The 12,101-nt window shown below is 38.3% G+C and overlaps 1 protein-coding gene across 15 annotated transcripts in view; it reads left to right on the forward strand.

Moving 5' to 3' along the window:
* SGMS1 (sphingomyelin synthase 1) overlaps positions 1-12,101 on the forward strand; it is a 253,582-nt gene that overhangs the window by 195,135 nt on the left and 46,346 nt on the right. For 2 of the 15 annotated variants that reach the window (XM_088791975.1, XM_074339425.2), the window contains one exon: positions 11,861-11,932. The exons of the other annotated variants lie outside the window; for them this stretch is intronic. The gene's annotated coding sequence lies outside the window, so the exon portion shown is untranslated. The remainder of the gene's footprint in view (positions 1-11,860; positions 11,933-12,101) is intronic. 15 annotated transcript variants of the gene reach the window in all.

A 12,101-nucleotide genomic window follows, 5' to 3' on the forward strand; every position in this document is an offset into this window, starting at 1 on the left:
AAAGGCGGAAAGTCCTTCTTGAAGGAAGAGATAGTACAAGGTAAGAGTTCTCACACACACACACACACACACACACACACACACACACAGAAATCAGGTATTTGGGCCTTCTACTAGATGTTTTGGGCTTGGGAACTGGCTGGGTGGGGGTGAGCTTTTGACCTGGGAAAGGGTGTGATCATGGGAGCTCCCTGCAAGAATCCCCCAGTGATGTTTTTACAACCGTGCCTAAGTACGAGCAGTTGAGGAACGTGCAAATGTGTGGAGCTTCCTTCTCTGGCAGTTTGCCACCTGATATGACTCACTCGAATGCGAGTGTGAGTTGTGCTCAGGAGCTGTGTGGGGGGAAGAGTGTAAAACGTGTGGTAAAGGTGCGAGACACCCTGCAGCACAAGGGGCAGGAGCCTGGAAGGAAGGCTGGGTCCCCAGCACAGGCTCTGCAGGAAGCCAGCTAAGGGAGTCAGGGTGAGGACAGTGGACGTGTTAGCCTGGACGGGGCAGTGGAGGAGGCAGGGCAGCCTGGGGTTAGGCGCCCCCGAAGTGCTGGAATGCTCCTGAAACCACAGGGAAAGAAGGGAGAAGAATTTGTCAGTGATAACAGTCCTTGTGGTAACAGTGCACCTTGTTCTAAGGAACTGAAAACATGTTCCAGAACCTTCTGTCAGCTTTACCCCATGGTTTCAAAGGAAGTGCTGTCATCCCCACCTGGGGGTGTCCTGCTCAGTGGTGCAGCTCACAGGCTTTGAGCCAACTGTTGGAGCCCCACTCCAGCTCCTGACCTTAGGTGCCTGACTTCACTTCTGGGACTGTCCTCACCTATTAATAGGGATTCACGCTCAGTTATGTCAGCTCTTCTCATCTTCCTTCTTGCTAGGAGGGGAAGCATAACAATGAGAAGCACTTCAATGGACAGACCTTCCACTTCACAAGTGGAGCAGAAGTGTGTTGAGAAAAGACCGCAGACTCGGTAGCCTGCTTGGTTCTCTGCTTAAACTGTCCTCTGAAAATTCAGTGTGCTTCAGAGTCACTTAGAGATCGCTGGGCCCCTCACCCTCATCTTGGCCTCATCTCTGTCTGTCAGGTTGTCACATGGCATTTGTGTTTTAGCTCTGTGGCGTACAGGTTCCCACCTTGGCATTGAGAAAACTTAGGTGGCTGTCAACTTCCTGGCCTCAGGTGTGGATGCTGGATCACATATGGATTTTCTAATTACTTAAACATGTAAGCATGCTAGTGCTTTTGTAACTAACAGATAATCCATATGAAGTAATGCAGTCTATTTGCACTACAGTACTTGCTACTTATATCTTATTACTCTCATGTTTATAAATACTGGCTTTCCAAAGCTTAGGTTAAATCCGCAAAGTCTATTGTGCAATCATCAGTTTTGTAAGTCTTCATGTGGTCTGATAGAGAATTGTTTAAAATTTGGGCCTACATGTCTAGGACCTTCCCCTCCCACCCCCCAGGGTTAGTTTATTTTGTTGGTTTTTTTTTGGTTCTTTCACGGTTGCATTTATATTGTTTTAAAGGAGGGATCGTTTCATAATTTATTTAACTACCATACCTTAGGTATCCTTGAATTGCCCTCTTAACTAATCTACACCCATGTATAACATCAGACACAGCTGGAAAAGAAGAAAAATCTGATGTCCTATGTCACAGCCTAAAAATTCTTTGTAAGAGATCTCAGCAAGGAGAGGATACTTATTTTATGAGAGAGAGTCCTCATGGCATATACCAGGGATTCAGTACATGAAACAGTCCAAATCAAAGTTACCTATAATTTTACCAAGGAAAGTGAAAACCAGTCATTACAAAGCTGTTGTGATTTTTTTCAAATACGCAGTTTCTACATCCTGCATCCCCAAATTATAAATACTGTGTTTCTCACTCTTCTTGCTGCCCAGCTCTTTCAAACTTTCCTCTATAAATATAGTTAGCAAAATTATACAAATGAAGGTTTGTATTGTGTACTTTGAAAGATACACGAAGAAAACCATCTTTTATTTTATTAAAAGACTGATAGTTTGAAAAAACATGTAGATTGTTTTAAAACTTTAGGCCCAAGTGGAGAATGAATGCAAGTTTGAAAGAAAATCCTATATACATTTAAAATCCTGGTGACATAATTACATTAGAAATCTTTTTAGACTTTAAAAGAAAAAAGGAAGTGGATCGTTTGGCTCTGTTCATCCCTAAATAATGATAAATTCTGGACAATTCTTTGGTGTAATATAATTAGAATTATAGTACAAAGATCTAACTTGAAATCACTTTCTGAAGCCTCCATGCTCTCACCTGTAAACTTACCCCAAATTTTGGCTGAGAGAATTGGATGATTTCATAGCTTATAAAAATACATTCAAATAAAAGATGTAAGCATTCATTTTTCTTGTATAAAGTTTTTTTCTTCCTTCTTAATACGAATCTATCACACAGTTGTATATGACTCCTGAAGTTAATAATCTGCTTCTAAAGACTTTGACCTTTTCATTTAGATTTACATGTGGTAGGTGTTCCATAAAAAACAAGTTGCTGTTTGCCAAGATATTGCATCATCTAGCATACTGCGGCACTATTTTTAATTGTATGTAATTCCTGTAGCCATTTGATAAAACTAGAAGCTTATAAAATGAAGCCCAGAGTGGTAGGCCTAGAAAGTTTTAGTTTCACAAGACCTGAACTATTTCAGGGACTGGTTTTGAGAGGAACTGTAACTTAGATCTGTCTGCTAAATTTAGTCTGTCAGTTTGCCAGGACTCTCAGTTTCTGTTGATAATGGAGGATGGGGTGTGTTTTTTGGTGGGGGTGGTGTGGGGAGATAGAATGTGTTTGTGTAGTGCCGGAGGGCATCCACCTTTAAAACATCTACTTATTTCATAGCCTTTTATTGGTTATACAAGTAATGTGGTTCTTATTTTAAATTTTGAACTATAAGAAAGATGAGCAGAATGGTTAAGTCACTAAGGGTAACTTTGGTCAGTTTGGTATGTAGACCTAAATTCTTATTTTTTGTGTGTCCATATATCTGTGTATGATGTAGTGACTGACCACGCCATACATATACTGAACAAACACTTGCTTAAAATGGACGATACAGAGTTATCACATGCATCTTCCCATATCCTTAATTAAGCATTGTGCCAGCTGAAACCCAGAGGTCAGAAGTCAATTAAATTTAATCCCATTTCTTGTTTCCAAGGTTATTACCATGTAAAAGTTACCTGTATAAATGGTATATGTGTGTGTATCCATATGTAATCTGACAATCTAATTTTACCTAATAGTTCCAACCTCGGGAGTATCAGCATGAAAAAGAAGGAGGAAAGGAAGACCTACCTTCCACCTGTGTGTTTTACAGCTGGAGAGCAGGGTTACCCAACATACAACTTTCTTCTTTATCAGATTTTGCAGTGATGGGATGCTAAGTTTAGCCAGCTGACTGGTTACAATGTCATTCTCTCCTGAACCACCCTATGCCCCCTCCCATGCTGTAGTTAAACCCCTGAACGGTGGTGAACGGTAGAGAAGACAAGGGATAAAGACAGACACACTCACCTTGGCGGTGCAGAGCCTCCCACAGAACCTGCTCGAGCCCATGATGGGGCAGCGCCCAAGTAGCGTTGCTTTCCAAAGAGGGTGGGGAGGGGAAACCAAGAAGATACGGCTGCAAGAGAAGGTGAATTCCATGCCTGCTTGGCTTGGGCAGCTGTTCCCAGATGGCCCTTTATGTTTAAAAAGACATATGAAACTCTGGACTTGAGAATTCTTTGGTGATTTCTTCCCTTCCATTGTGTTCTCTTTCTCCTTTTCCTCTTGCTCTCTCTCTCTAACCTTTATTTTTTTTAAAGCACTGAATGATACATGATTATGATCTGTATGTGTATCATGTATAAACACGTGAAATGTCCTCCCTCGCTCCAGTTCTGTATTCCTGTTCCCCCATAACATCTGCATTGTGTACACTAATAGAATTTTAATGCTTATACGTGCGTATGCACATTATGTGTAGTGAAATGCATATATTTTTAAATGAAAATAATGTATATCTCACAGACATGTTGGTATATATGGATACACTTCTTTTAAATGACTGCATGGTATTCTGTGGTGAGGAGCTACCAAATTTATTTATTCAAACACACTGAAGGATGTTCAGATGCTTTTGGAAATTCTGCTATATAAACAGGGCTATTGTGAACATTTTTGAACGTATATCTTGACTCACTTGTTAATGTTTCTGTGAGATTCTTAGAAATGGGATTCCTGGGACACAAAATATGTTATAGATTTTGGTAAATAATGTAACAATGCCTTACATAAAGGTTATGACGGTCTTAACTAATTTTTATCTAATCATTTTTCCTGTATTAAATCTTAGCATTTGTTATTTGTACTTATCCCCCAGTCTGTACTTCAGACATTTTCCCCATATATCTTAGTATGTTCTCTCTGCTTCCTACCTGAATTATGATGTCCTCATTGTCAGGCATACATAGTGCTTTAATAGCAGGTATTCAATACAATAACGAGTTTTAGAACCAAAAATCCTCCTTGATTATTTGGAAATAACAAAGTACTCCAAGTTCAATCCTTTATTCTCCCACTCTTATGGATACTGGTTTGATATTCCTTAATAATGGATAAATAACCATCACGTGCATACTGAGGTATTAATTAGGAGTAAGTGCTCAGATTTGCTAGACACTAGTAATGATTAATTTCACTGATTCATTAATTCAATGGATACTTATTAAGAACTTAGTCTGTGCTAATGCACTGAAATTTTGGGGTTCAACTATATATTTTCACACAAGTGTGGAGTACTTCTAAATAAAAGTTTCTGATGAGTACACAAACATTTCTTTGAGTAGGTCTTAGGTCTGATGGGATTGGCTCTGAGGGGTTGGTTGGGAGGAGGGAGAGAGCACCAGTTAAGAACAAATGATAGGATGGAATTGCAAGTTGCTAAGCTGAAGAAGGCATGCAGGAGGGATAGGGTTAGAGAAGAGCAGGGTTCGGGTTTTTTTGGACACTTTTAACCTAGTTAAGCAGGAACCATGGTGGATGCATCCCTGTGACTCACAAAACACCCAAGACATAGTAGGTGCTTTATGTTTGGTTTTATTTTGATTCAGTGATTTGGCTTTTATAAAAATGTATACCTTTCAGTCCTTAGCTCTTTAGTGCTGGCTGTATTTGCACCAAAGAGAAAAGTTTATTAGGATTATAAATGGAAGATAAACTTGAGCTATGTCTTTAGTGAAATTGATGTGCCTGTCGTTTTGCCAGAGTGCTTTGATAATCGGTTCTTTGAATGCAGATCATCGAGTTCCTTTAATGAACAGGATCTGTCTATTATATACTTAGTTCTATACAAGCAGAACTTATTGCAGGTTATGAGGACATTTTATTATGTGTGTTGCGTGATTCCTCTAGCATAGCTACGGAACATGATCCAGGTATGGAATAGACACTTAGGAGACTGCCACTGTTGTTTTATGGTAAGAATGTAGTTTTCAGAAACAATTTGGAAAGGCATTTTTGGCACTTCAGGTGCTAAATTTTACCCCTCCACCTTATTGAGAAATCCTGTTCTTCAAGGTGTAGTACATAATTGCTGTTCTTAGTCATTTTTCCAATTTTGATCTTCATGACTGGTGTTTTGTCCTTTTACAAATTAAGTCCATGTTTCATATTGTCCCTTGCTCCTTGTTTCTATTTTATAGAAATAACCCGTGACATTTGAAAGTTAAATTGTTTGATCTCATGGTTTACATCTTGAGATCATTTGACAAGATTTTGAAGCACTTTTTAGTGAGCTATGCCACCTTCCCAGGTTATGATAACATAATGTTCTCATTGTATGTGAAACTGACATTTTGTCAAATGCTTTGGGTGTTAATGCCTACAGAGTTTTGAAAAAATGAGCATGATATTATCAGGGCATAAAACAAAACTACAGAGGACAGTGACACCTGCAGTTCTATTTTAGTGGCTAGGACCTGTTAGGTAATGGAGTCATTAGGGACATGCCATCGTGATACTACTGTGTTGTTTAGATGTGCCTATAATTTTTTATTCCAACCAATGTCTCAACTGATATTAGGACACAGTAATGAACAACTCATCTATAAATTATCTAGAAGCTATTGGGAAACATCTGTAAGGTCCCATATTTAGGCTGTAGTTCCCACTAGGATATGCTTAAAAATCTGATTAACATACTACTGTGGAGGATTTTGGTAACTTTGAAAAGTGTGAGGGCTTAATTTTAGGTGAAAGATGGCTCCGTATACACTTTGGGGGGAGCGGGGAGGGAACCCTTCAAGGATTTTTATTTTAATTCATTGTGTAAATATGAAACTACAATTTTATTCGCATACTTTTGGGTTTATAATATAGCACTGATTAGGTTTTTTGTTTACTTTGTTTATAGCAAAGAATAAAAATTGAGGAACCTCCGTGAATCTTCTCTTTAGGTTTAACAATTGGAAAGCTACTTCCTTTTATATAGGTTTAAGAAATCAAGTTCTTATAGAGGCTAACAGGGCTCAATGCTCTTTTCTTCTACTAAAGTTAAGTCTAAAAGGAAAAAATGATCTGATTAAGGGAAGTATGTTTTCCCATCTGAAAATCATAACTATATTTCTTTTTAAAAGATTACTTTTTTAAATTATTGATGAAATAGTCTATGGATTTTATGTATTTATTTATTTATTTTAATAGGTAGGAAAATAAAGTGAGTTATTTTAATAGTTATTTAATAGGTAGGAAAAAGTGAGTTTTAAAGAGGGTAATCTGGCCAGTCTCACACTGTGAAGAATCTGGAACGAAGACCTATGTTCTTAGAACCAAATATAGTTGACTACTTTCTTTCACTAGTATTTATTTTTTTCATTCATGAAACAGATATTTATGTTGAGTGCCTGATATGTGCCAGGCACTGTCCTTCTCCTGGGGATGCACTAATGAAAAACACAACAAAGGACCTTCCCTCATGGAGCTTCCATTCTGGTAGAGAAAGACATTCAAAAAGTAAGACGATGTAGGTAAGAAAATAATCAAAGAAGGCCTGTCTGAAGAGATAATGTAGGAGTGGAGGCCTGAAAGTTGAGTGGAAGCCAATAGTGAAAAAACAGAATGAAAGTGTTTCTGGAACAGTAATAGCATGTTCAAAGGCCCTGAGGCAGTTAGGAACTAAAAGGAGACTAAGGTAATTGAAATGTAGTGTGCAGTGGTCGTGCTTGGACATACAAAGGCAGGGAGGGTCAATTAAGCGTGGTTTTATTCCAACAGTGGGAAGCATTGCAGGATTTCACAGGTGGGAATCACATAGTTTAAGAAGTTGTCTTTGCTGCATTATGGAGATTGCAGTTGGAGTTTGGATGGGATAGTAAGCAGAGAAGGAGCATTGAGGAGGCTTTAATTCAGATGAAATGTGGTGTTGGCTGAACCAGGGTGGTTACATGGAAATGAAGAAAAGTCGATGGATTCATGATTGCTTCAGAGGTAGAATTGGCAGAACTTGGACCATTGGTGATACTTTAAAAAAAAATTATGGTTCTTTTTCATCTTTGTCAACTCCATAGCTGAAAAATGGCATCGTACTATTGTGTTCATTTTTCTTTTCTTTTCTTTTTTTTTAACTGATGAGATTGAATTTTTTTCCTCCACATTTGTTGGTGTGTGTGTGTGTGTGTGTGTGTGTGTGTGTGTGTGTGTGTATGATTGACCTATTTGTAATACTTATTTCAAGTCTTTTTCTTAACTGATTTTTAAGAGCTCTTCATATTTGAGATCTGTGACAGATGATAAAATATTTTATGCTATGTTGTCATTTGTCTTCTAATTTCATTTATGAAGTATTTGACTGTTTTTATGGTTATTTGTTTAAAGCTATGGTTCACACACTTGGTGTCACATTTTTGTTAATGCTATAGAGTTCATAAGTGCATGTGAACTTGAAGGAACACTTTATACCAGGGGTGCCAAAAAAGTGTATACAAGTGGACACTTTGGTCAGCGTTGCTCAAGCAGTAGTTCGCCATAATCAGAAGTGTCTGGACACTGACGGTAACCACTTTGAGCACCTCTTGTCATTGCAGAAGTCAAACATGACTTGTATTCATCTTTTGTTAGCAGTATATATTGAGTATTACAATTTTAATATAGTTTTCCTTTCTTAAAACGTGTATGCATCTTTTTTGGCACCCTCTGTATATGACTCATTTTGAACTTATTTCGGTATAACAACAGTGATGCATATGCAAAGCTTTTTAAGAGTAAAGGAGTTATTTCATCTAATGCAGAATATCCTTAGCTGTGCTTGTTCAGTTCTTTTACTTACTCTTTATTGTTTTATCTATCATACTTTTGTTATCTAAATTTGCAACTTGTGTAATTTTACATAATATCTTTATATTTCAACTGTCATCATTGATTAGTTGCAAGGGTCTAATTTTGTTGCATTAGTTATAGTTGTGGAAGTGAAATAATAAAGCTCACTCAAGTTTTATATAAAGACAGGATAAATATTTACAGTGATTGTCTTAGGGTTGGTCCTTCTGGTAAACAGTGTGCTCTTTAAGTTTTGGCTTTTGTATTTCTTTGAGGTCCTACATCCTAGACATGGCCCTGTTTAGGTGAGATTGCATGGTAGCTCAGCTATGCCGTTTGCCTGAAAAGCTCTGGAAAGGCCATGTTGCAAGTCACTAGATGCACATTAGAATCACATGGGTGTAGGAAGAAGGAGCATCAGTCGATGGTTTAGAAAACAGGGGTTCTAGTTCTTGTAGTTGTATGGCCTAGTTGTATTGCTTAGGCTCATGATCTCTGTTGGAATATATGTCCAAAATCCTGTATAGCTTGGGGAAAAGGTGCTGGGATGAGTATGTAATTTCATAGACTTTCTGCTGCCCCCTGGTGGTATTCTACCTTAGTGCAAAGCTACAGCTGTAGTCCCTTTACAACTCCAGCCTGTGCTCCAGTGCTGGCCAACGTGGTGGGTAAGGATCATCATCCCTTCTCGGCAGCTGAGCTTTGGTGCTATCAACCATCTGTCAATTGATAAAGAAGCTCTGTAAAGATGGGCCCCGGAAGTACGGGAAAATATCAGATAATTAGAACCAAGAAGCCATTCTCAGTGGTGACTGGAGAGTTGATGAATATACATTGTTAAGAATGAGCAAAACTGCTGTCAGGAAAAAAACTACCAAACATACTTAATGCATCTTTTTGAGTGTGGAGACAGAGATAGAGGAGACCTACACTTGCCTTCCTTGAAATCCTTGATTCTGTTTATGTCAGGAGACCAGGAGAAGGAATCCCGGGGAAGGAGGCGGGGGAGCCATTTATGGGAGAAGAAAAGAACACAGTGAGAGAACATGGATCGTGCCTTCATGACAGGATTGCCCAGAGGACGCACATTTAAGTGCCATCAATTTAGAATTTACCCCTTTAGATGCTTTCTGGTCTGAAAATAGTTTGAAGTTGTCTACCAGTGAAGTAAGTGTTAGAATTTTATTTTGGGATATAGACTTGAATTTGATTTCGCCTATGTGAGCCTATGAGTTGCTTATTTTGAAACATAGTGTTAGCCTCCAGGGTCATGTTCCTTAAATTAGCTTTCCTTTACCTCAGTGAGTTAAATTTATTTTTGTAAGTGCAGGTTTAGAAGAATTTGGTAGACTTTTTCTCACTAAAATGCAAAAGCTGTGGTTACCCAGCTAAATGGGTATTTCTAGTCCTTAAAGGACTATAAAAACTTACTTCACTGTAAATAAGACTTTTTATTTCATATTAATCGAGAAATTGTGTTTCTTTCAGCCTGCTAACAAAACTAGGCACTCCTCAATTTAAACACCAAAGGTATACTTTAAATTAGTTGCATTTTATTGTTATGTGTGATGATTGGGGCCCCAATCAGTCTTCCAAAATGCGTACATTATTAAAAGTGGTCGCCCTTCTGTGTAAAATCATCAGCACACATCTAATAATTTCTAACTACTGGGTAGCAGATGCGTTCTGGGAGAAAAGTAGATTAGAAACTGAAATATCAAATTTTCTAGGACATTTTGATGTCATATGAGACAAAGGAAATATGTTTGAAATCTGAACTGCCTTAGGAAATCAGGGGTAATGGTTACTGTATATAAAATGTATCTAAACTTTATGGCATTATTATCCTCATTGTTTATATAGTATTAAAGAGGCATCACCTACTACAATAGGTTGACCAAAAATACAATCAAAATTCTTGTAGATACTGTAGGGAGGGAAAAAAAATATTTTTCCTCTACCCCTTTTAGGTTCTCTGGCTGGGGCTCCATAGATTAGACTGACAAAAGGCAAATTAACAGAGAAAAACAAGTTTATTAGCATGTATGGAACATACACATGGGAGCACTTAGCCATGAATAACTCAAAGGAATGGTTAACTTATTTATACAGAATCTAAACAAACAAGTTTTTAGAGAAAGACAAAGGAAAAGGAGTTTAAGCTGCTGGGGGCAACAAATGCGGGGAGGCAAATATGTGGAGAAACTCATGGTAGAAAAAGGCCAGCTTTAGCACGGTATGCGAGATTCCTCTGATGTCACCTCTGGGCTAGGAAGAGTCTAAAGCAGTCTCCAGAGATTTAATTGCTGCCCTTCCTGGTAGAGAGGGGAAGGGGAATGCTTTTACAAGTTTATGGCCTCTTTTAGGCAAAGAGGTAAGGGCAGAGAGCTTTTCTTGTGTCTGCTTCTTCTCAGTGCCTTCGGTTCAAAAAGTCCTTATACCTAACAGCTGCTCTTCAATACCAAGAACAGTGTCTTCGTGCTTTCAGCCCCCAGTGGCTCTTCTGATTAGGGACAGAAATACCAGTAAGGAATTTCAAGGATAGCGATTGCAGGCTGTGGTCTGGGGAAGATGGAGGAGAACATATTGAGGATGGTGAAAAGCAGGATGGGAGCTAGAGCGTTCCTCAAGATGTCTTTTTCTCTTTTCCTTTAAAATAATACAGAATAATAATAACAGAAACATATTTTGTATTTTCAGCCATTGTTCTTGGACACTTGTTGAACCCTTTCATTTGGGCAATTCATGTCCCATTGAGTTCTGAGACATTTTCTTGAACGATTTTCTTAGATTATAACTTCCCTCTGTTTTTTTTCTCTGTTCTTTCTTGAGCTCCTACTATTCACATATTCAACTTCCTAGGTTACTTTTTTAATGTTCTGACCTTTTCTCTCAGTTTTCAATCTTTCTTGTTCTGCTTTCTGATTGTTTTCAACTTTGGTTTCTATTGTTTCTATTTCGTTTTTCATATTTAGCATGAATTTCCAGGAGCTTTCTTTTTAACACTCTCTGAATTTTTTGTTATTTGATTATCTCTGAGAATGTTAACAATAGTTTTTTAACGTTATCAATTCCCTACGTACTCTGTTTCTTCCAAGTTCTTATTTGTTATTTTTTGTTTTGGTCTGTCTTGTTAGAAGTTTTTGAAATGTCTATGATTTTTAGCTATCCATTCTTATGTTAAAGGAGGCACTGAAAATGCTGTTTGGCCGTCTTTGCATGAATGGAGATTGTTCATATGTTTTCAGTATTAGATGATCAGTGTTCTTAGGTCTCTTATCTTAAAATGTCAGGGGTTCCCCGAAAAGGTGTATCTGGTTATTTACCTGGAAGTTGTCATCCTGGCTCCCAGTATTCTGGTGGGGAGGGGGGATGTCTGTTAAGATACAGGGCAAGAGGACATCCAGCTTAACATCTGTTTGCAGCTTTTATTTAATTCCTTGTTTTTAGTATGATGCCTGTGTTTTCCACTGTGTGCTATCCCCTAGTCTAAACACCCTCCATTTCCCTTTTCCAGAGAATAAACTTCCAGTCTTCCCTGGTGTTTGGGAGAGGCAGTTGTTCAGCCTTGCAAAGTGAGAACCAGGAGGTAACTTCTTTCTACCAGCTCTTCTATTTTTAGCTCCACTTTCACCCCCATTTTGTAAAGTACCTACCTGTGCCACCAATTCCTCATCCTTTTAAGGCTTCTGTGATGCAAATCGGAACACTTCTCATCTTTCCTCTTTCCTGGCTCATGGTTGTTTTCTTGGGTCTGC

Source organism: Rhinolophus sinicus, chromosome 15 (assembly GCF_057876585.1).
Source record: "Rhinolophus sinicus isolate RSI-liver-muscle chromosome 15, RSI-T2T, whole genome shotgun sequence".
Lineage (NCBI taxonomy): Eukaryota > Metazoa > Chordata > Mammalia > Chiroptera > Rhinolophidae > Rhinolophus > Rhinolophus sinicus.